Source organism: Spodoptera frugiperda, chromosome 9 (assembly GCF_023101765.2).
Source record: "Spodoptera frugiperda isolate SF20-4 chromosome 9, AGI-APGP_CSIRO_Sfru_2.0, whole genome shotgun sequence".
Taxonomy (NCBI): Eukaryota; Metazoa; Arthropoda; class Insecta; order Lepidoptera; family Noctuidae; genus Spodoptera; species Spodoptera frugiperda.
This window is the reverse complement of record NC_064220.1, coordinates 1504387-1531380: the sequence shown is the minus strand read 5'-3', so window position 1 is coordinate 1531380 and position 26994 is coordinate 1504387. Positions and strand designations below refer to the sequence as shown.

General features: G+C 32.9%; 1 protein-coding gene across 2 annotated transcripts in view; it reads left to right on the top strand.

The window, feature by feature from the left end:
• LOC118271082 (glutaredoxin domain-containing cysteine-rich protein CG31559) overlaps window positions 1-26994 on the top strand; it is a 92328-nt gene that overhangs the window by 9749 nt on the left and 55585 nt on the right. The window contains exon 1 of one of the 2 annotated variants that reach the window (XM_050695870.1): window positions 5158-5176. The exons of the other annotated variant lie outside the window; for it this stretch is intronic. The gene's annotated coding sequence lies outside the window, so the exon portion shown is untranslated. Of the gene's footprint in view, window positions 1-5157; window positions 5177-26994 lie in introns of those variants that run through there. 2 annotated transcript variants of the gene reach the window in all.

The window sequence follows — 26994 nt, the reverse complement described above, 5'->3', positions numbered from 1 at the left end:
AATTCAAATTATATAAAGATTTAACGATATCAATTTTTTTTTTGAGTTTTGTAAGAATTATTATTACGATTAGTGTTAAGTTCAAGACAGAAAAATGTATTTTTCTTTTTGAAAAAATTCCAAGCGTTGCAATCACGTTACAACCATGAAAGAATTTATGAATGTATTTTTTTTACAGCAATGCAAATAAAATTGTTGTTCCATTATTACATTCCGCATGAAATACTTCATTATTGTTTAATCATCATCAATAATACTTCCGATAGCAATGAAGCAGATTACAATGACTATAAAAAAAATACTACAAATACTATACATACTTAAAACAATACAAATAACTCCACCAACTCCATGGTTGAAGTAAACCTTTGTCCTTGATACTGTCCTCACAAGCCCTTTGGTGCAAACGTGAATACGACCACAAACTGGTTCCAAAATGCAATAACTTTGAGCTGACGCCATCGATGCATAAATATTTTGCAGCCGAAGATTCCACGATAATTGGGCCCTAACTAACAGGTTGAACTGAAACCGCAAGAAAGGCTCTGAATCGTTTGCTTTGAAATATGGTTCAATATTTCAATAAAATATTATAATAGACTGACCAACGACTTTGGTCATGTTACTGGGATAAAAAGTAGTCTTTGTGGTTTTCTAGAGTATAATAATATTTTGTTCATTTAGAACAAAATATATCGGTTTACTAACTTAAATATACTAAGGAAAGCTCTACTAGTTTAGAGTCACTAGAACAACGTTCGCAGACGCGGAAGCGCAGCCTTCACGAGGAAGAGCCTTTCTGAGACTCGAAATTAATAGAACTTTTCTCAATATTAAAATATAATTTATTAGTTTTGCATAAACATATAAAATACATCCATACATAGTAGTAGGATTTTACAAAATATTAAACTGTATGTTTAATCTGATAGTGGCAAGGTACATAAAATTATATTTGAAATCGTAAACGTAGCCTACTTGACAGCCTTCATGGAGAAGAGTCATTCTGAGACTTGAAAGTAGTAGAGCATTTCTCATAAAAAAAAATATAATTCATTAGTTTTGCATAAACATATGAAATGCATCCATACATAGTAGTAGGACTTTACAAAATATGAAACACTATGTTTAATCTGATAGTGGCAAGGTACATAAAATTATATTTGAAATCGTAAAGTACCAGGATAGTAGAAGTTAACTGAACTAAGTGAATACATATTACAAAGTATGCTCTAACTCTGTCCACATAAAGATGAAAACTGAGCGACAGATAAATATTAATATGAAACATATTTTGCTATTACAACTAACACGTACCTAAAAATATTCGCAAGTAGGTAAACTATTACGAAGTCTTGAAACTGTCAGTTTTAAATATCGAATGTAAACCATCCCAGGAAAGTTCTTCGATATTGACAATAAGAGTTAAAAAGAGATAGTGAGAAAATTCTCAGCAATCTTCATATATGAGGAAGCGAGATAACAATCTAATTATTTGCTTCGTTTTTATCGTTCGTTCATCCTATCACAAGAAGTCTTCGGTATTCACTTAGTATGCAAAGGGTTACCTTTTATAGGCACGGAAGAGGAACTTAAAGACTATTGCATCATAAATAGTATTTAAATCAGTGAAGCGTGACAGGTTAGTGCTATTGCAAAACTATTTTGCAAATCGAAAAATTAATTGAAAATTGAAGAAGAAAATTGTAGTATGGATTTAATAGATGCTGTAGTTGATGATAATTTTGATTTTAAAGATAAACTGTCGTACTCAGATGACATTTGATGATTACTTAAACTATTCCTTGGTAATTATGTACCGAAAACCATAGTAAGGATTGTGTTAAGTAACCATTAAAATGACTCTGAGTACGGCAGAAAGAAACCCAAGTCAATGACGTTACTGAAAAACATGACATTACAAAAATAAAAGACGATACCGTCAAAAACAAAAACTGTTTTTACAAGAACAATTTCCAAACACAATAATTTATCATGTCTTTCTTCGAAATTACCTGCCATGTCCAAAAAGCCTGTTTCCTTCACGATTCCTGGAACGACCGCCTCGAAGGGCGGTGGAGCGAATCTTTAACTCTTTGCTTTTATTTTCGGATTCCTAACGAAGCCTTATATGGAGTTGGGAGCCTGAGAGTGAGATCGTCGGATACCTTTAATAAATTGTTCTTGATTGCGTACGTCGCCTCAAGGTATAATCATCATCACCTGCCTTTGTGCAGGTATTCATTCAATGTCTTGAGCTGATCTTGTCTGGATTCCTTGTCTAGCTTGAACTGAATGATGCATTGTGCTGCTTCTATTACCTTATTTAATTCTTGTTGCACAATATCAAGAAGGATGATTATTAATTGCGTATATTATACAACTTCTGTCCTTAAATAGATCACGTTGTCAAATTGAGTTATGCATTTTTCAATTTTACATTTAAGTTACAGTGTCATGTTGACAATTATGTAAGGCTATAGAATCACTCCCAATACAATCTAGCCAAAATTGAAAACAGTGACAATACACCTTCGCAAACACCTTTAGGCGATAACAAGCGTAATGATAATAATATTATGTTAACAGAAAATGACCTCAAAATTATAGTTACAACCGTCAATTTACATACCATTTTAGCTTGTCTAATTTAATTTAAATTATCAAACAATGTCGCAGTTGCAAAAATACCTCCATTAGATCCGGCGTTCATTTCATGTTTGCAATACTATTACGTGTTGACCAAAACTAATGTTCTTTGGCCTTTTTACTTTTAGTATTTAATTTAGCATGCATTTTATTGTAATTTATCCGTTATGAAATACGGAAAAGAGTTTAAAATAACAATAGCATGTTTATACGGAATTTTAACGTTTACAGTTGACTGGGTGTGCGATTGTTGAATTTTTTCGATTTTGGCCGCTCCCTTACCATTGTCGTGTTTCCCTAGTTGAGCAACGATAGGATGAAGTATTGCCACACCTGTTTTTCAATCTCTAAACGCGTTTATTTTTGCCTCCATTTCTAGGTTTATTGCCTTTTGGAACGTTTTACGTGTCCTTTCTCGGAAATATTTAAATTTCTTTTCGTGTGGGCGTTAATAGTATTGTGAATACTCTTGAGTGGAATTCTTGAGGTGCTATTTTAGATTTGTTTTACATGTTAAATAGGATCTTTAGATTCCGAAGGACGCTAAAAGCCTTTTGAATCTAAATATCTTGCTTAATATTGTAATCTTTAGGAACAGTTAAAAGCACGATATTGGCATTGGCAAAGTACGGTACTAGAAACACGGAATTATTTTCCAGTGTTTTATTCATTCAGAGTCCAAATACTTTTTGTCAATTGATCTAAAACATCTAAAGTTAAGTATTTGATATAAAATGTTTTGAGTACAGTACTTGGCTAAAATTAGTTTAATTAACCACCTAACCGTTGCAAAATAATTCAAATATTATAACAATATATTAAATCAACATAAAAACCTAAATTATTTCCACAATACAACTCCAATTATCACCGGCATTTTGTTACATAAATTGAACAAACATTGAACTATTTAGACGCCGTTTACGCATTATGATTACGCACTTACAATTTTGAAACGATACCGTTACTAGAGTGATTATTCGACCTAGTTTCATTGACACTTATTATCTAATAATAAAGAATATTTAAGAACTAAACGAGTTAATTTAAAATGTCAGGAAGTAAATTTAATGCTTGGACGATTTAATAGAAATGGAAAGTGAGGATGACACAAGATAATTAAAACTTGCCAAATGAATGATTCATCGGTTGGTGGTCAAGCTTGGCTGGAGATAGAAGATTAGGATTAGATGTTTTTGTTGGATTAAATGGTATAACGTTTATTATTATAGACGAAGTTCCTTGTTAAAGAATCATGTTTTCGAATAAGGATGGCTATTATATGTGCAATGCTAGGCTCAAGGGACATACAGTTCTAGCTAAAGAATTGTCATAACAGGCGTTGCACCTTGAGGGTTCTGGAGTTAGTCATTTGAGAAGAATCGGTGTAACTTTCAAATGTACGGTGGCCACGGAAGGGTTTTAGTGAAGCAGGAATCCCACACTCTCTAATCTTTTTCCCGAAAACGCTTGACCCTTTTTTGAAGGTATTTCTCATCACCAAATAAGAAAGCAAGCAAGTTAGTAGAGCTCTTATTAAACAAATTAATTAAAACACAAATTCATCAAAACAAATTGACACTAAAAAGCCACCAATAAAACAATAACCCATTAAGCAAAAAGCTATTATCATTATCACAACACAAAATGGGATATTTTATTGAACATTCCCTTGGGTAATTACCAACTGATGTAAAACCGGTACTTGATTCGGTGCCAGGATTTTAGTCCTTGGAGTTCAGTGACCTGGCTCATGGCCGGTAGCTGACTTCAACAATGGATTTTTTATGGGATTGGAAAGAAAGGGATCATTCTCGTGGAAAGGCTACTGAGTACTTTATATTAAATTATGATGATATTCTGTTAACGTATGAGAATTATTCTAATTATTTTGTAAATGAATTTAATTTTAATTGCGTGGTATGTAGGTTGAATGTTATACAACAACGTTACTTAAATAGTTTGCGTTTATAAACAATTATAAGAATGCATAAGAATTAATTGAGTAAATGGAATTACTTGAAGAACGTAAACTGAAGTTGTTGGCTCAAAAACTACTGACGAGATTTTGATAAAACATTACAAAGAAATAGATCATGCCATTGACCTAATCAACTACATTTTATATCGATAACAAAGCCACAATCGAGAATCTAATACTGAATAAAATATGATCATAACAAGTTCACCAACTTAGCGATCGGATCGACGAAATCTTGAGAAACCCGGTCATATTACAGTTAGTAGCATGAATAACATATACCACAATATTCGAATGAAGAGAAATGCCAGGTCATCAATTTCTTTACTGAACCATTAGTAACAATGATGTCTAAGTTAATTCATTGTTAGAAGGTCAGGTTCATAAGGCTTCTTAATGAAATAAAGAAAGTAAGAATGGAAAGAGGAAAGTCAAGGAATGGGAATAGGTGGTGGAGTGAAATTGAAACGTATTTTTAAAGACTTAAAGTTAATTTTTGGTTTTTTATTTTTATCTTTTAAGGTCTATGCTGGTAGCGCTGACTAGGTGAGAAATGCTTTTAACTTTGTATTCAATTTAATTAGATTCTGACATATTATATAAAATGTAAGAGAATATTGTAATTTATTTTTATAGGTCTTTTTACGGTAAATTTTTTACTTTTAAAAGGCTGATCTGATCCATCTGAAGCTGCGAACAACGTAACAGGTTACCGGGGCTCCGGCTCAAAGCAGATGAAGGAACGGGGTAGTTTTTAAACAATAATAGTCTGACACTCCCTCTTGCCTCACTCAAGGCGGGAGAAGTCATTGGATGATTTTCCTCTCGAAAAAAATCTGATCTGAACCATTTAAAAAAATGAATTTCGACTGTGCTCCTCAAACCAAAGTTTTAATGGAACATGACCAATCAAAATCATCAAAAATATTATTTTATAATTTTTATTATGATCAGAGAAGACACAGCACGGTATAATAAATGATTATAATAAAGCAGAATTAAATTCGCCAGGTCAGCTAGTTTAGAATAAAATAGAGAGTTTAGATGTAAGCAATATGGAGTTACGAATTTTTTCAACACATTGAAAGTTCAATGCCGTTTGACTATCTATCGTGACTGGCGGATCGGCTGGTCTCTGCTTTGTGGCTCAGACTTGATATTTAATAGGTTGAGCTGTTGCTGAATGTCTGTATACTTATTACGTAGCTAGAAAAATTATATCTATCTACTTGTATAGGGTTAAGAGCATTGTTCATTTAGGACTTGTTTCACAATGTCTGGATAGCCGCTATGTATCAGATAACTTTGAATTAAGAACGTAATTTGAATGCACTATCTGTGTCATGAGTCATGAGTTTATTGCGAACTTTTATGAAGATGTTGAAAATGGATGCTTAGTTTAAAGACAATATAGCTACATTAATAATTTAGGTCAATGTTAATAGGTTGTGTTGCTCCATATTTTATAAATTGTTGGTCTAATATCAAAATAAGTACCTACTTTGTTTTTTGTCAATAACTTCCATTGTACCTGGTGAAAGACATAGACATTTATGCTGGTAATCAGGATGTATAAGTTTGTTTAGACATAATACACATAGCGGGAGACAGATACTACGGAAGCCAAGTGTTAGACTTTTTCTTTGATATGTGGCAAATATAAATGCGTATCTGTCTAAACTTTCTTGGAAATATAGGCGTAATAGTTTCTCACAGATTCACACGATATTAATTAAAAACTTACTCATAGAAAGTCAATCGAAACAAATTCAAATTTTATTGGAGAAACTTAAATGTTAGAGAATCATATTGCACCAAAATTCGGCTAATCACGTATATCTAGAATCTAAGCTTATAGCCTTATTAAGAAAATCTCGTTAAGAAATCATTAATTATTATTTTAACAGCTTTTTTGATGAAATAGTTGAAAGTGCGTTACTATTCCGAAGTCACGAAAACCATTATTGTCTCGCTATTCTTATAACCGATTCATTGAATTTAAACTTACCAAACGTAGCAAAGATTAAATAAAAAAAAAACACCAACAAAAAATGAACACTATTACGTGGTATTAAAATCGAAAACAATTTTGTCGTTTACCTCACAAGCCTAATTACGAACAAAGGTAACCAGCTGACAGAGCGAGAAATTCTAAACAGTATACAAGAAAAAACTTTGTCTAATTTGCGTTTTTATTGGTCAGTGTGTACAACACCCGATACGCATGGGTGAACGAAATATTTTTATTATTCATACTTGTTACTTGAGTGAAAGTGCTTTGACAGTTCCAATTGTTTCGTGCCTTGTAAACTAACCCGTTTTTGTCACATAATTTCCTTATAACCACGGAAGAGTTTTTTGCGAAGGAATTAATGCAAAATTGGATGCAGTTTAAAACAAAATTACCCGTGACCAAGGTCGTTGAACTGGCATTTTGGTGGAGGAAATCATTGTAGATTGTGGAGGCTTTTATACATTAATTGATGGTTATTTTTGGAAATTTTGCCAATGGGTCAATGATATTTGGTCCCATTGTATTTTATACTATGAAACCTGTCATTCTTTAAGGAGTGTATACGCGAATTTTACGAGGTTTTGTCAAGCAAAGGGGACAGGAAGCCAGGATCTATTGTTAGGCAACAAACAAGAGGGAGGGCGAAGCCAATGCTATAGATGTACAGACAGGACAAAGTTGATTCGTAGCTATGAATAAATACTCGAATGCTGGACAGCTAATAGCTACAACCCATATCAGTGTGGAGGTCGCAAACTTTTTTTATTTTTATTGTCCATAGTCTAGTAGTCTAGTATGACTAGCTAGCACTATCATTATTTTTCTTCTTATCTGATAATATCTTCTGATTTATTCGTTTCTTTTTTTGTCTCATCTAATATCTTCTAATTAATTTCGTTGCGGGATCCAAAACAGTTATTCATGTCCCTGATATGCGCCGGACTTCAATGTTCCGGTGTGTTCATGGTTGTATCTTCATGGTTGGTACTGTAGATCCTGGCTTACAGAAATTGCAGCAGTTTTGTAAGGTTATGGCGAGCTTGACCCTTATAAATAAAAGTCTAAAGAATGTTTTTTCTTTTGATATCAATAAGTATGCATTAACGAACTTTGCTCAACCAAGATAGAAGAAAACAATTACCTACACCTTAGCTCCTAGACTAACTTCATTATGTCAAAATTATCCTCAATAGTCATACTACAGAAAGACTTATTAGTTAGCGAACCTTATATTCATATAAAAATACAACCTGTTCAGCTTCAATTCAAATTGAACCTACACTGAAGACAATAAAGTAGGTTTTGAATACAAGACTAATCTGTGTCTAGCTAAGCAAACACTTGCCTTGAGTGAGTCATAAAAGTGCACCGCTCTGCTGATCTACTTTAGTTTACTTTTCAACGAACACCGGATATTAAATACATGTTTAGATTTATATCATAAAAAAACGAACAACAATTCTAGTGATTCAAATATTTGACTTATTCGTCAACTCGGCCGCAATAAACTCGACCGCGCGATCGAGTTGGGAAGATTTAAATCTACCTGTTATTTCATTGTGCATCTCGACCGTAGGAACATTCACTATGCGGTCGAGTCGACCCGGTAAATTTTTGTGATTTTTTTTATTCGTCATCTCGACCGAGTACCAAATGTACATTTGAGTAGAAAATGTTTAAGGCATATCATGGAAAGATTTATTTTGTTAGGCCGATTAAAATGCGTGCTGTGCTAACACAAACATCGTAGATGTTTCATTAGAATCACCCTTTAGTTTTGTAAAATGTAGCATTTTAATCATGACCTTACATATATCCTGACTAGATAAAATAGTTTTGCCTCTCTCTCGCAACTTGGAATTTTTATCGGTGGTAAGAAATGAACCTAATACTCAACTGAGCAATGCTTGATTAAAAAACATCTTTTTATCTGTCCTTAATTCAAATTTTAAGTTATTTTATATTATATAATATACCCAGAAGAACAAAAATTTAATTAGAAACGAAACACTTTTGTATATCACTGTACAATAATGCCTCATATTTTCAATGTCGGTCGAGTTGACGAATAAAAGATACGAATTAAATCGCTTCATCAACTCGACCACGTGAATCGGCCGAGATGCATAATAAAAAAATAATGAATATTTGAATTTCCCGACTCGACCGCGCGGTCGAGTTTATTGCGGCCGAGTTGACGAATAAGTCAAATATTTCGTCGAAATTTCAAACAATTACTAACCTTAATTGTGAAAAAATAAGGTTGGCAATATTTTGATATTGGTCGACTCATTTCGTAAAGATTTGCATTATTCTTTGTCAAACGTTTCTGGGAACGATCCCCAGTGACAGTGATGCGGACGAGTACTTTGACACCTAATGGAGAGTTCATTTTTTTGATTAAGTTTTACGTTATAGTAAGTTAGTACATATTAATTTATTACCTATTTTAAGTTTTTATTTATTGTGATTTTTTTTAAATACTTGTGCCAGTTACACGTTAACTGCCACTTAGGTCACCGGTAACCTACGTTAGTGGAGGATTTGCCTTCAACAGTTTTCTGATGGCAGTCAAAGGCTTAAATGAAAAGCCCCTTGTAACGGCAGGTGCGTGTATTGTTATATTCCTGTCATAATTCCAAATTCTTGCATATATTTTAAACAAGACTTGACTTATTAATTCAGACCGAACTTAACTTTGCCCAACCGTTACTACATACAAATAAAGGCACTTTTATTCCATTTGAAAACTACGAAAATAATTATAATAAAGGACAGAGTTCGCCAATTGACCAGCACTCATGATTCAGCCTCGCATCTGTTACTCAGGAGTGAATGACCTCGCTGACCGAATGATTATCAGATCCATTCACTGAATGCTTATTTAATGTCGAATATGGTCCCAACTTTCATCTTTATTGACTTTCTTGCGAATAACTTCTTGCTAAATATTTCTTCGATGTATTTATGATGAAACATCAATGACTCAGGTTATCTTTTCGTTGCACATAATGGTTTTAAGGAAATCTTTTTCTTTTTAATTAAGAAAAAGTAAAGTGTAAAGTTTCTATTTGAATTTCTTTGATGAGTTTTGTATTTCATGTCGATTCGTAATAATCAGCCAAAGATGAAAAGGTTATCATACTTCTAGATGTTTCTAAATATATATCATCTAATACTAACTCATTCCTGTTATACCTTTACATTTTCCAATTTTTGCCATAGTGAACACTGACGAGTCTAAAGTTAAGATGTTTAGCATGTCTAACACTTATTACGTTACTGTAAAAGAATCCGGATACTCTCCATACCGTGCCTACGTGCGAAAAGACATCGAGGAGGTTTTTACTTAATAGGAGTTTAGACTCCTTAGTCAATATTCGGAACCTTCTCCAAGCAAATGAGCTTCATGAGAATTTACCACCTTCAGACATAATGACCTATATTCAATGACTAGCTCTCGCTCTCATTAAGAATTATCATTGTTAATGGAATGTATCAAAACCCTTTCTTAGGACATGCCTACATCATAGTAGCTTTATGCAAAGTCTCAGCCCAATCCATCCAGTGGTTTGGACTGTGCATTGATAGATTACTATGTCAGTCAGTCAGTCACCTTTAAGTTATACATCGTAGTATATGTCAAAAGTAGTTCAACTTTAAAAAAATCCTTAAGTAAGACTTTTCTGAGAATTCGCTTTTGCGATTACTCGATCAAAAGTTACGAAATATACCGTATATGTTATCATCCAACATATATACAAATTATATATACATGTATAATTCGCAGAAACATAATGATTGCTATACCTTACCTTAAGTCTTAATACATTAAAGTTTTTTACATTCAAAATATTTTGGACTAACCAATCACGAATGCGGCCTTGTCCGATCGTGATTACCAGTGACTGGTGAACAGACAAACTGACGGACTTATAATATATATAATATATAATAATAACTTGGACAGTTTTTGTATCTAGATCTCTTAATGTAGATTTGTTTATTAGAGAGCCTTGCATGATTTTGTGTCGTGTTTCTGAAGTATCGATTTCATAATAAGGTTTTGATTCTGATTTGTATTATCTGTCTGTTTTTTGTGAATGTGATTAGATTTTGAGTGCGAAGATTTGAAGATATTAGTGTCGGGTTTGATGTTTTAATTTGTTCTCATTATAATCTATTTCAAAGTGATAATGTACTTTGAATGCATGGCTAGGCAATCAGCGGCAACGCAACGTGTACCGGATTCGATTCCCGCACAGAGCAACTCTTTGTGTGATCCAAAAATAGTTTTTTCGGGTCAGGGAGAAAATGCTAGTATAATTATAAAGTTATTAGTACCTGTACATCAGTTAATGATACGAACTAACACTGTAGAAAAGTTACATAGTTTGATATTCAAGTTACAGTTATTTTACTCCTCAACGTACTTGTAGCCTCAGGTCTCCAAGCTATAGCTCAAAAACCCCAAAAGCAGATCCGCCTAGGCGTGTCACATCGTCATATAAAGAGATCCAACTGAAGGAATGTTAAGATGAATAATCAGTCTCTTTACGGGCATACAAGTTGTATAACAGTTTTCTTGTTGCGTACCAAACTTGATTTTTGAGGTGAAAGTACGGACAGGTGTTACGATAGACGTGTCGAATCATTTGGGTATAACACGCAATACTATGAACGACTTTAATACATGTAGGTCGTTTGACATTTAGATTAATTTCAATCGATTTTTTGCTTGTTATGTTGTGTAGTTCGATCTTGAATGGTATAATATCAACTTCAATAGTGTGAAAATATTCATTGGTAAGTTAATGTCAAAATTAAATCATTTATTCCAATTAAACCGTATATAGGTATTTTTGAAATCAACAAATAAAGTATATTCTGCCCGTCAGAGAACCTAAATGCTCGTTCCAAAGTTTAGCTACGTAGTATAAAGGTGAGACAACTCATTGGGTTACCGAAGCTCCAGCTCGAAGCATGAGTAGGAACGGTTGGTTTATTAGTCAGTTAGGGTCTGATAATCCTGAGATCAAAGCCAGAGAAGACTATTGACGAATTTCGCACCTCAAACAAAAATAGTATCCACGCGTATCGGGTTAGTCATAGATTATTTAATTTCATTTTACTAATTGAAATGGCAAAGTAAAGTGTGTCAAATTTTGTTTTCTTTTTTAATAATTAGCACTAAACTGTAAACTGTAACACTAATTATGTAATGTAATTAGTTCAAGTTTTACTTTTATAAACAGTGTATTTCTCGTCATAATAATTATACCTAGAAAGATGTATAGTTTTATTTTTTATTTGATTTATTTAATTGTGGGATCCAAGACAGTTATTCATGCCCTGGGATGCGCCGGACTTCAGTGTACCGGTGTTTACATGTTTTTACCTACTGTAGACACCGACTTATAGGAGTTGCGTTCGTGAGGTTGTGGTGGGCTTGACTCATAAAAAAGACATTAGTTAAGTCTACATTTGTACAAGTATAAACATTTTTATATTTGTTCTTCTAAGTATATGTTGATTTTGATAGAAGTAAGCAGATATCCTTTACGTGTCAATATTAATGTTTTTGCTAACCACATACAAACATTTAATATTTTGATTTTGATCCCATTATAAAAGAAGTTTAGTCTATCGGGCATAGTACCTACTATCTGTAGTACTATTTCACCTTGCCCGCCATGGGAATTGAACTACAGACTTTCAACCTCCGAACCAACCAACCATTATTTTTAGAGGAAGAAAGTAAAAACACACTTGTAATAGTATTTTTTTTTTTTCATTAAAAAGCTATTTCGTCACGTATGAGTAACTTAGTAAAGTGTAGTTGATGCTACTCGCCTAACAATGGCTTGTTACCGTGTCTTCTTTTAATTTATGGGAATTTTCAAACAAATGTTGTTTTTCTAAGTACTCGTATTATTGTTATTTAAGTAGCTATCAACCTTATAATGTTGATTTTTAGAAAATAGAAAAGGTTTTTGTTGGTTGTTTGTTAAATATATAGCCCGAGGTCTCAAGCTCTATCGTCGAGTATTATTCATTTTATATTTATTTAAAAAATACTGAAGTACTTAGTTTTTACTAAATATATACATCTACTTAATCGCCATTTATAATTTAGTTCTCGAACAATCTATGCATAGAGAATTTACACAAGTATCAGGTAACAATAAACACACACATATACACAAACACATAAATATAAATAAAACCACAGAAAAAAAATCTAGCATGACATTGTATCCGACTACCAACTGTCATCAAAGAAATACGAGAAGTCTTCCGTTTCATTCATGTCTTTTTTTTCTATGTCTATTCCCGTAAGACAGGTGTTCTCAATATTTTTTTTGGTCAAGGACCACTTATTCTTGTTAGCCTTATTTTTGAAGGGGGGAATATCATTCAATGACTTCTCCCGCCTTGGGTGAGGCGAGAGGGAGTGTCAGACTCTTACTGACTTAAAACCACCCCGTTCCTACTCCTGCTTTTCGAGTTAACCCCGGTAAACCCGTTAGGCAGTCCGCAGCTCCGGATCGAACAATGGTAGATTATGATGTAGAATAACACATAGGCCATTTATTCTATGGGAACGCGAGCAAAGCCACTAATAGAATCTAATTTTATATGACGTTTCAATAATAAGTACGGACGTAAGTTACGAAGTTAAGTTTAAGTTAAGAATTGTGACTCCTTATTTATTGAAATCGGTTATCTCAAATGATACGAGTTATATTGTACCGAGTTATTTGTATTTTTTTCCTTGTATTTATTTGCGAACCTATTTTGGATCCACCGACCACCAGTTGGGAACCACTGGCATATAACATTAAGAAGCGCTTAGTTGTTATGCGCAAGCGCAGGTAGCCAGTATTTCCGGTCTATTACTCACACTTTGTCGGGAAGTAAAAACTACGTGTTAAGGGACCGTGTACTTATTGGATAGATGTTTTTTTTAAATAGTTTTTTAATGATAAAGTCTAACGGCTATATGGCCATATGGCTATTTGCAACGGCTATTTAAACCTGATGTACCTTGTACCTGTCTTGTTAGATTATTTTTCAAGTTCTTTCAATTGTAGGTTGGCATTTGCATTTTTTTATTACATGCATATAAATATACACATGATACATTCACTAAAATATATTTTTTTTTACAATTTTTGTCTGTCTGTCTGTTTGTTCTGACTTACCTCTGAAATGGCTAGACTAGTATTTTATTTTAGATAAATAAATAAATTCTATTGAAAGTTATTTTATTATTCTACGTGGACGAAGTTGCGGGTACCAGCTAATTATCAATAAACCGTATGCTTGTTTGCCTTATAAATAAATAATACTGAGATACCTACCTCGTTTTATGCAAAAGCAATCACAATGTTTGAGTACTGATGTCAGCCAAAATTCCAAGTATAAGTTAAGAATAAGTCAGTATTTTGGCCTTTATTCATAACTTTAAACCCATGTCTAATTCTGTGACGGCCAAGTGCTCAAATGTCGGGCGTTAAGTGATACGAATGAAGGGCCGAGGTCGTGGATTTGAATCCTACGCGTGTCTTAGTTTCACATGTGATTTTGAAATATTACCTTAATTCACTATGATACCGCTTTTGTTAAAACTGTCCAGTAACAAATTGCTTGCATTTTGGTTAAAATATTGATGGTTTTTTTTTTGTGGTTTTACTTTTGAGTTTTGTGGAATTAATAAGTATTGAGTGTATAGCGAACTGCAAAAAAATAAAAAAAACATAACGAGCCCTTACTCCCAAACCATCACAACTATAGGAATGTATTTTTGTAGTAGTAATTGAAAAAAAAAATATCAATACTCAATAATAAACTTTTTTGTATAACGTTGCCCCATTTTAGGATTGTCTCCTGTGTCTTGGATGCGTTTACACACATACAAGTTCACATACACATACCACCCAGACCCAAAACCACAATTTGAGGAACACACAAAGACTTGCTAGGTGCGGGAATTGAACCGGCTACACGTTACGTAGAAGTCGGTTGCCCAGTCTCCGCGCCAACGGTGCAGTCGTTCAACTTTAAAGCAAAAAGACATCACCTACGTCACAACTTAAAAATCAACTAACGTTTCTGAATTCAAACGCAAATTCCATAAAACAAAATGCAATTGAACCCGGATCGTAAGCTCGACAGATGATTCATGCACTTTTTAACTTGATTCTAAGTACTGTTGTGTATGCAACATTTTCTGTCTGTCACCTTGCAGTATGACACTCATACATGCGCAAACGCACACATATGTAAGTCGGTCACTGTCGAGTATATTGATGAAAGCCGGCGCGTGAGTTGCATGTTAACGTTTGCAGCCGTCAATGGACGCTTTCGAGGCACTTCTAACTTGCTATGAACTGGTCTCGTTTCTTCTATGAAGTCAATAAATAATAACAGTTAGTAAATATATTTATTTTTGTAACTTTTGACTCATAGTCGTGTCCAAAAAAAATTTAATCTATGACTGTAAAAAAGTTACCAAAATATTAAGACAAAAAACAGCACACTAATAAAGCCGCTTTATAACGTGTGAGCTCATGAATAAAGTGTCCACAGATTCTGAGACAAAACATGTTCAAGTCAAGTCGAAATAAGATTTAAAAACATTTGTACGATTCGAACGTAATATATTGACATTTCGAAACGGCGAAAAAAAAACTTGAATCCAAAGGTCGTTGAGAGATCGAATGGAAAAACCCGTAAATGTGTATAAATATTTATTATACATGTATAAGTGACAGACAACAAGTTTTTTATTCTTTTTGTAATAATACTTGTGTCTGCACAAGTCTTTCACATTGTATTTTACCCATCTGCTTTTACCGCTAGTAAGTTAACAATAACATGTAGAAAATTGGCCAACATAACGTTATTTATGACTGCTAATGCCTTTCGAAAGGTTGTTTTTGTATATTCATCAAAAATATTATGACTGAACAAATATTTAGCCATTTAAAAAGCATAAACAATGTTTTGCTCCTTGATTGATTTTTTTGCATACTGTTTGTTATTTAAGTTATGGAACCCGTGTAAAATCAGAGAAATTTAATGATAACTTACTATTCTTTAGTAATGATTTTGTTTCGAAAACAATTGCTAAGGACTGGGTTAAGAAACCATTCAATGACTCTGAGTACGGCATTTATACTCTTCAGTACTCACGCTTACAATCACTTGACAAATGAAACACTTTTTTTATTCCTGACGATGTACCTAATTCACAGATCATAAAACAAGTCAATGTTTTCTATTACGTGATATCAAACGATAAACGGATCAACAACATAGAAAACAAACGTATAAATCAAGATGGAAACTTGTACAAACGCAGATCAAGCTATCCTGAACTGTCATTTACCTACAATCGATACTCAACCTTATCATTATTAGCTGTAAAGTTCAAAATTGATTAAAGATAAAGATAGATAGGGGAAGGTTGATGAGCAGGTCGTTACAACTCTAAATATGGTAACTAGTTGGTAGTCTATAATGGACATTCAGATCGCTTCGAAAGTCAGACTGGTTTCAAGGTAGACTTGGGTACGGGGAATTTTTTAATTGTTAATGACTATAATCTAACGCACCATTAATAGGAGAGATCTTAGATTCCACACCACAGTTACCTTGTTCAACGTATGTTAGTAGAGGCGTGCCTACAAATAACATGTGTCTAGTTGTGTTAAATGATCCATTACAGTAAGGAGTGAGTGAAAACATTAGGCATATTTTCAGGTCGATTTTCGAATTTTTAACCATTATAGGTTCAAAATTAAATACCAAGAGATTTGACATTGAACAAATACCTACACCTATACATATTATTATCTAAGTTATAAACAATTTATTAGACCTATTTTAATGTAGGAGACACCAAAAAAACTTTAATTTAAGCTTAAAAAATATTGGTCCGAAGATTGTACATATGTCATGTCCAAAGATAGGGAATTCCAGAAATACGAAAATCTTTGTACTTTAATCTCAAAGATTTCTTGGTAAATAATCACAATTGCAATCTAAACAACAAGGCAGACTTGTATTCTAAAGCCATGAGAAGGAAGTGCAGACAGGTGACATTAATTGCTCGTGGAATCCGGAATGCGTGGGAGTATCGAAAGCCTTAGCAGATGCAATGCATCTATTGATAAATGGTTGCGAGCAGAGGTTGGTAATTGAAAGATAAATTATGTGGTCAGTAAAAAAAGAACTTGGAACCTTAGTTTCATGAGTATAGTGCTTAAAATAAGGTATTATTTTAAGAAATACTTTTTGTTTTTCAACATTTTTTGTGAATACTTAGCTTTAGAAGAATTGTTGCCATTGCCATATTATGAATTGGTGTTTTCTGTGAGAGCTACATGTTTCTTTATATTTTTTCTAAGTATAGGATTAAAGCAAGTCTTGCATTTATTCACAATGTTTCTGCCATAAATCGGATTAAACCCCGTGTAACCTTGTTAGTCCAACCTTGCCCTAAGGCACAAGCTTTAGGGCATTGATTGCATTTAAAAACAACATAAAAAAGACAGCAAGTTCTACACAAGCATTATGTTTGACCACCAATAAAAAGTACATTCCAGACCATTTTAAAACATCCCTTAAAGAGGCTTTTAAAATATATCTTTGGACATTCGAAGAACAACTTCGAAACTAATGATAGCTATTAAAAATTCTCCTTCAAAAATCAAATATTAACGACCTAATTTATACTGCGAGTGATATCCATTACTCCTTTACTATGAAAAGGAGATGTCAAAGTTGGTATTGATCCGTTAATGGATGTGTGTTTTTTGTTACCCTCAACTGTCTTGAATGCGAAGGATTAGAGTCGGTATTTCAAAGGTATACAAAAAATGATGGTCAGGTAAATATTTTTGAAAGAGAGAGACAGATATATTATACATATTGTGGTGAATGTTCTAGAATGCACAAAATGAAGGTGAAGTTAGGATAGTAAAATTAATATTTCATAATTAGAAGATATATTTTAGTCTCAATAGTAATTGGTATAAATTGAACTTTGAATTGAACTCAATATAAATTAAATATTGTATATACCCACGAATGGTTTTCGAAACATACACACACATGCAAAGGTACTCACATTTACCAACACAGAAATTACACCAGCAAAATAAAAAGATGAAGCCATCAACAAATCTCACACGCTAATTAAATAAAAATTAAACTATACAAACAATTTTACGTAACCTTTGCACAAGGTTGCATACCACTTACTAAATGAAGAAGTTCAAAAATGTGGCACCTTTGTTTAAAATACCGACTTGTATAGACAACAGCAGATCAAGTTACGCCAACCAGTCAAAATTGTCATTCAATTATCAACATTGTTCTTTTTATGTAAAGTCGAAAATTCAAATTTACGGATTGGTGTAGGTCGACGTGCTGGTGACTGGTGCCTCGCGTGCTCATCTCTGCGGCCTTGACGGCTTGACTTTTGAGACCCCTGCATGTTCGGATGGTAATACAAAAGGCCAAACCCATTAGAATATCATAATAGTAATAATGTATTATTTTGTATTGTTATGTTATGTTATAATTAAATGGGCATCTGAATAACTGGTGATTAGTGCACTTATGTCGGTATTTTGTTTGGTAGTTGTTGTAGAGTTATTATTTTTATCAGAACATTGTTGGTCTTGGTTTGGTATTTACATCAAAGTCGTTTATGACGTCGTTGGGTGTTTAATAACAAAAAAATCTTAAGCGGTTGTTATTGTAGCTATTTTTTATTTAAAAACATAAATAAAGCTCTAGACAGTAGTGTACTCTAGTGTATTTGTTTTGTCTTCTGCGGACCACTGATTTAAACAGACCTTCTGAGCATAATAACTACAATAATCCATTCCTTACCTCACGCAACATATTTTTCTTATGTTGTCATAACAAAGATTTTGACCCAGTTTTTATAAAACGTTGAGTCAACCTCGCTCAGGTCGCATGGACAATTGCACTTAGACCGACATTATTAATATTATTACCTGATTGACCACTTTATTATTACAATTAGTAATCTTTATAATAGTCACGTATTTGTTATATGTAATGGTATGTTTGTTTGTAGGTACCTATAATTATAGTCTCATATTTGGTCTATGTGAATTCAATTTCGTTGTTATGAGAAGAAGCATATTGTTTTTTCTTTTATAGGTTGTTGAGACCCCTAACGATATTTTTCTTATTTAGGCCAGAATTTAAAACATTGTTAGAAATCACTTACTGCCGCACTCAGAGACATTTAATAATTACTTAAACTATTCCTTAGTATCGATTTTGCTCCAAAAACAATTGCTAAGCTCTAGGTTAAGTAACCATTAAATGACTCTGAGTACGGCGGTTAAAAACTTCTAAACCAATAAATCAGTACTCTAAGTACGAGTCTGCTTTACGTTGAACGAAAACGAAACGAGAGCGCAAGAAGTAAACGAACGAATGAAGAAATTAACGTAAAACAAATTCGTACTAAGCCCTCAGGTATTTTGTAACACTTATTTAGGTACATAGACATATTTTTTAGCTTTAGCTAGTCAATCTATAGCATAGTAGTAATTTTTGACTGCCATACAATAATCTAAATTATCTAAATTACAATTAAAAAAGATATCAACCACAATCATAATTATAAAAAATCCTGTGATTGAAAAAGCGACTATTAATTAAGGCTATGAAGGTGGTTTTTTGTTTGTAAATACGAGTTACCGAGTACGTTAGCATTTAATTATTATGACATACATAGTTGCAGCTTAATTAGCAAATGGTCAAGGATTTTAGACAGGTGTAAATGCTTCTGTTTTTTTTCTTTATGTAGTTGTAATTAACCCTTCAATTTATAGTTTTAATTGTTTAGTATTAGTAATGTAATTATGGGTTTGTTGTTCCCTGAGGGTTAGGTAGAAGTGTCCTCGTATGCGTAACGAACCGTTTTACGTTATAAATTGACTCATAATCCGATTTACGTCATAAAATGAACTTATAATAATAAATGTGTATCGATTATCAAGATCACTTTTTTAAGAGTCGATCAATGACTTCTCCCGCCTTGGGCGAAGCAAAAGAGAGTGTCAGACTCTTACTGATTAAAAACCGCCCTGTTCCTACTTCTATTTTTCGAGCCAGAGCCCCAGTAAATCCGCAGCTCCGAATCAGGCATCAGCCCTACTGGACCCAAGATCAACTCTGGTGATCTGAAAATGATGCTGAATGAAAGATCTATATTATAATTTAAAAGCTTTTTAAACAAGGAAAAGCCTCTCTCCATTTTTTTGTATGTTAAAATACCAAAGATCAAAACAATTTGAACAATAATTATACATCTAGCACAGTGACCAAAAAAAAAATGAAACCGTAATAATGAATTCTGAAACCTTAATCTTATTTTAGCAAAAACTTAATTGAAAACAAATTATAACTACAATCATTAGGAAGTTTGTCATCAAATGTCTTTCGAGGAATATCCATTGTTCAACACAGTCAATGAAAGCAGGAAACGTTGCGGGAAATGGCAATGCAAAAAACACCTTACCACCTTAGTATTACGAATGATTTTCATGACAACTTTCTTTTGCTAGAATGTTTATAAAAAGTGTCAAATAGACTTCCCCTGCAATGTGGTAATGAACTTACCTACGATTCTGTTATTGTGTGTTTCCTAACTTGATAGTGTCATTGTCCAAAGGATCATATAACCCTAGATTATGGATAGGATTAAGTTTTTTTTTTTAAGTTGGGTGCATTAAGAAACATACAATAATTTCACTTTGCATGGCAGCCGGTTGCCCAGCCTCAAAACCATGCACTATACGAAGTGGATTGCAATTTTGATTACTGTCTAATTGTTAAAACTTGGTATAAGCCCCAAGTTCTCCGGAGCTGCGGACTACCTAGCGGATTCACCGGAGCTCCGGCTCGCAAAGCCGGAGTAGAAACGGGGTAGTTTTTAGTCAGTACGAGTCTGAGACACCTCTAGTTCTAAAAATATAAGAATAACAAATACTTTTATAATAGAGACCATTAGATATTTTCTGACCAATGAGGTCTAAAGAAATCAGAGGCTCATTATAATTAAGATATACCACTAATCTATCCCTATGTGATGCACAAAAAACGTGTTAGAACGCGCCATTACACAATATTTTTATTGCACATGTCAACTAGAGCTGAACCATTTTTTTATTAATGGAATCGCCCTAAAGGTTTCTACGTTTCCACTTGACTTAGTGTTGCAATTTTCACGGTGTGACCAATGAAATTATAGTAAGCCAACGAGGCTTGACATTTTAATGTTTTTTTTTTCCTTTTTGTAAGATTAGTTTCTATTATGTTAGATATAATTTAATTATAGATTTATTGGAAGATAAGGTCTGATGGTTAACCTTTTGACTGTAGTCAGAAAACTGTTGAAGATAAGTCCACATCGAACGTCATCGTTCACTTCTGTCCCTCTACGGCGTTTAATGTGTTAAAGAGGTTTTTAGTTGCATTTACGTCCACTTTAATTAAGATTTTTTTAAACTCTCGGTTATGTAAAGTATGATTGATATTTATTCTCAGAATCTAAAAACATATAGTTCGTAGATAGGGTTGGTCCCAACCAACCCGCATTGAGCAGGCTTGGTTATTAATGCGCAAACCTCCTCTATGTGAGAAGAGGCCTTGGTCAGCAGTGGCCACTTATAGGCTGATGATGATGTGCATATTGTGGTGGCAATTTCATACAGACTAGATGTATTCCGAACAATATATGTTTAGATTTTGAGAATAAATCATACTATACATAGAAGATTGGTTATCACGACATGCATTTATTTGTACCTAATACGATCATCGTACGGGATGTATTTTACATACTTTTTGTAGATTAAGAGGATTTTATACATAAATCCTCGTTTATACATCTTTATAAACCAAATGACTTTAACTATTACGACATATGACACACACACGTAATAATTACTCTTAAAATATTCTGTAATCGCCGGATGCGCTGGCAAAGATACAGCTTGACAGTAAATTGGCTATTTTAGTTGATTTATTTCAAATATTCAAGACAATATTATAATAGCACCTTAATGATCAAGTCGGTTTATTTGGTAATCGACTGAGATATAAAAGTCACCTTCATAATTTATTTATGCGTTCAACGTTACTTAATTATCAAAAGTCGTTTCGATTGGGTGTTTAGTTTATATTTAAACTTACTTTTAAAATATTTGTGTGGTTTCTAAAAGAATAAAAATGGATGCTCAGGTTAGCGTGGTTGGTTAAAGTAGGTATGTAGACAAATTGTCAATGAAACCTTTTTTTGATGAAGGGACCAGAACTTAAAGGCTTTAGATTGGATTCCTTTAGATGTTTGTTCATTTTGAAATTACTTAACGGATTTTTGTATTTGGTATACAGACAGCATATGAACTGACTTGGGTGATAGTATACTTTATATCTCACGGGAACACGGGCGAAGCTGCCGACAGAAGCCAGTATTTCAATAATTTATTTCTACATTCGATGACAAACAACAGTTATCTTGCAAAAGTATTATGAAAATAGACTTTCACATCGTTCAAAATAGCTATATGCGATAAAAAGTAGCTACCAGTTAATAAAGTTATCACTATATTTTTTCAAAGGCGATGGGCCGTGAAATATATTCAATTTACTCACATCGATAGCGTGAGATTCAGCCATTGGGCTTAATGACCACAGAGTACTAAGTAATGTGCTATGTATGCAAAGTTGGATATCACAATCATGCATAGTGTGTCAAGAAAGTCTAGAAGATATATTATTATATGTGTTTAAACTTCTTGTTTTACTATTGAGATTTGCCGACCTCTAGGGTAACTGTAATTTATTTTTATATGTGTAATATATGTATTTTTTAGTTGTAATAAAGTATGGGAGAACCATGCTCCGGCTCGACCGGAGTAATGCCATGGCCTCACAGAAAACCGACGTGAAACAACACTTGCGTTGTGTGAGTGAGGTTACTGGAGGCCCAATTACCCACAATTCCCAATTTTTCCAATCACTAATCTAATCCCCAAAAATCCTTAAATTCCTAACCCCCAAAAGGCCGGCAACGCACTTGTAACGCCCCTGATATTTCGGGTGTCCATAGGCGGCGGTGATTGCTTACCATCAGGTGCCATAAAAAATAATATAAACATTGGGTGCACTGTGCAACATTGTGACCACTTCTAAAGGTCTTTGAAAGCACTCACAGTAAAACTAAACTTTGTATTGTATATAACTTATGTGTAAGGTCGTTAGCATTTACTAGGGTTTAGGGTCCATAGAAAATACTTTCCCTACGTACGCAAATATGTATGAAAAATGGTTTCTTGAGTAGGGAAACCGAGACTAACTTAGTACAATCACATAGGTGGTTACTAGAAAGTGTAAGTCTTATGGAAAATACTAGACAATACATGTGTAAATAACTTGACAGATTGTAATCTTTATTCTAAAATAAAATTTAGTATTATTCATTGTTCTTATACCCTTTATTCTTATATACATGACTTTAGAAACTACATTTTTTTTACTTTATTTATTATTTACACAAAACAATACAATAAATAACAAATAGCAACCAAAACCACCAACTTGTACTTATCGTCAGTTATAGCTTGTAATTTTTACATATTTTAAATAAAAAATGCCATACCTTATACTCTAACAACTCTACTGATCGACTCATAGATTCTGGTATGAAAATCAAGGACTTTGGACATCGACAGTACTTTTCCAATCTCTAAACCAAATATTTTTGTACTAACAAAAATGAATCTTGTCCTTTTACTTCAGTCTAAGAAAAACCAATCCCAATTTTACTTAACAAAACACACTCATAAATCCTTTCACACATAAATATTTTCCACAATTCTACACATAACCAAGTCCACCATTGATACAAAATATAGCCCCAACTATCAAGTTCCACTTGCTACCCAATTACCTCTGTCCATGGTCCGAATCGCGGACATCAAGTATCAAGTGAAAGTATAGAATGCCATACTTTGTCAACCAATTGTTATTACGCAAGAAGAATTTGATTGTCCGAATCGCAGTTGGAAACATCACAATTTTATTTGTCGGAGTAAAGTACACGGCTATTACAGTGTTTATTTTTCTGTTAACCGTTGAAGTTACGTAATTATTGTTATTGTATAATAATAAATAAGTAGGGTAGGTTAAGTATTATTGCCTTATTCGGTATTTGGGTTTCAACATTTCCTATAATACTTACATACAACCAACTTACTAAAACGAATGAGGTTTTGATGCAATAAAAACTGACTGATATACTATGTAATCAAATCAATATAATATATTTAGTGAAAAACGTGTGTTATGTATAAATATGTACAAAATCTTTTTGTGTAATATCCTTTTTATACTCGTAGCCAACAACTTGTTACCATTTAGGAATGAATTTGACATTTCATGGTGGTCATATGCATGGTGTTATGAAATAATTTACATGCGATAAAAACATAAATAATTAAGTAATAAATACAATGATTTAAAAATAAAACAAAGAATAAAATCCTTTCATTAGGCTCATAATCATCACTGTTACTAAGGAACGTAAATTTTTATTACGTTTTTGCTTATAATTTTTCTCTTTTCTTATAATGAATTATAACAACTAATAAATATCTATCAATTGCATTTATAGAAAAGAAGAGAATACACGTTATTTTTCTTTTAAAACTGTGATAGGTTTCGTAAACAAATACTCCTAATATGTTGTAAACAAACATTAGTAGGTTTGTTTATGATACTTCGTCACACAGTCACACCCGTCCAACCTCTTTTACCGTTTTCTATAGAAAGTTCAAAAGCACAGTTCTCTTAGAAACGGAAGATTCAACTCAAAACTAGGTTAAAACTATATAAACAACATATATTATGTAGCTAAGAAAAATATTTGTGTCAAATAGAAAAACAATAGTGACGAAAATTAAGATGAGCTGATGAGACCTACCTTTATGTCATATTTAGATCTTCTACGTACTTAAGGCTCTGGCTCGAAAAGCAGGAGTAGGAACGGGGTGGTTTTTAGTCAGTAAGAATCTAATACTCCTCTCGCCTCACCCAAAGTGTGAGAAGTCGATGAATGATTTTCCCCCTTAAAGAAAACCATTGTTTTTCGCCAGTTATGATTTAAATATGCTATTAATGATGCTGCTGATGCTAATAATTGATACTAACGAGTATGTTTATACATCCTGAGATATATAGCAATACTAGTTTATTATTTATAAGGTTTTGTAATAATTACGGCAAAAATTAAATCAGTTTAACTTGCAGATTTTTTGTATTATACATACATATGCCAATTTTATACATTTTGCTCAATAAATTACAAAACAATTAAATAATTCATCAATGTAAAAGTGCATTGGAAAATTATGACAGAAATAACAATTTTAATGTGATTTCTATGCAAAAATATATGTAACAAAAATAGCTTAATGTCAAAGTTAAGTGTCGAAACCATTAGTTGAGACTATCACTGAATTGTTAAAAGCATTGAATTATTAATAGACATAAATGGTTAAAATGTTGTCTGTAATTTACATTATTTTTGTAATAACTATCGTAAGACATACTAAATTAACTAAAAATCACGGTTTACTCACGTAAATTAATGGAGAAAAGCTTTACTAGTTTCGAGTCACAGCCCGTAAAGCCAGCCAATAAAGCTAAATAGAGTAGGGACACAGACGCTACACTCACGCTCTGCCCGCTGATTTTTAGTAATTTCCATTATCACTATTACACACTATTCGGAATACGTCATGCTATTTATCCCTTGATCGCAGTTTTAGGTTATAGCAAAAGTAGGTTGAATGAAAGTATATTTATTACACTTATCTCTGTAATACATAACAAATTCAGTGTTATGTTATGTTATAATAAAATAGCAGGTATAATAAATCATAACATAACAAAAATTAACCATATATTTTGACATTTACAAAATTAAGTGGATTAAATTCAAGACATAATATATCATTATAAGAAGAACTAAATAGCAAATGTTACATTATTTTTTTAATTAATATGTAGAACCGATGCTAACATATTTATGGTTAAATCGTAAAAACATCGGAAGTAATTAATTATTATAAACTTTCACTTTTTCTTATTTTAATTAAGAAACTATTTATTGAATCTTTTACGTCACAAGCTAATGTTGACGTTATCCGATTTACGAACCGATTATGTCATGCGATTAGGAATTATATCGATTTAAATTTGTACCGATTTTTGTGTAGGTAATTTGTTGCATTAAGCTTTTTACGAGTGATTGCATTAAATAGCGGACTTCCTGATAGTGTTAAGAATTTTAGAATATGTTTTCCTTATTTTTTGTGCATTGTGATTGTAGAAGAAGAAGTAAGTAAGTAAGTAAAAAAAACTAAGCTTGCAAAATATTAAAAGAATTTTAGATACATACATACATAACCTCACGCCTATCTCCCATGCGTGTAGGCAGAGACAATGGAACGCCAAGAGCTAAAAATTTTAAATAGATAGGTACCGACATTTTATTCCGGATTAAAATTTTCGACTGTATCGTAGGTGTAAACAAACACCGATTTCACGCACACATCACACCCAAATCCGGAGCAAATATTTACAGATTAGACAAATATTTGATCTAAATCGAAATCGAAGCCACAAAATGTCAAGATTCAATTTACTTCAAATAGAAAAATGACCTCTGTTAACCTTTACTTACCATCGAATACGACAACAAATTCCCATAAATACTTAATTCAATTCAAATAAGAATCGGTATAAATTTTAATCGATTTGGAACGATAATCGATTCTAGACTTGTATATGTTAATCGGTTGATCTGGTTGTCAGTCTGGATTTACCGTATCTTCTACTGACGTGTAGACATGTGTGCGTGAGTGTGCATTTAAATCGAGTGCACTGACTTTTTCTTGCTTTTTTAGATTGTAATTGCAAGGTCAAGGTATAAATTGTTGGAGGTAATTGTCGATTACTTTATCTTTGACTAGACGCTTTAATGTAGAGGCTAGGTGAATGGCTGTTACGTATCTTGTCATATTACAAAGAATTATTTACGTATTTTGTACTAGTTTCGGCCAGTGGTTTTAGTCTACCTCTATTCCAAATTTCATCCCAAACCAATCAGTCGTTATGGCATGATTGAGTAACAAACATACGTACAAACTTTCGTATTTACATATTATATTGGGAAGATGCTCCACTAACCAACTTCTTCGTTCTTCAGGGATCTGGATGTGATGTA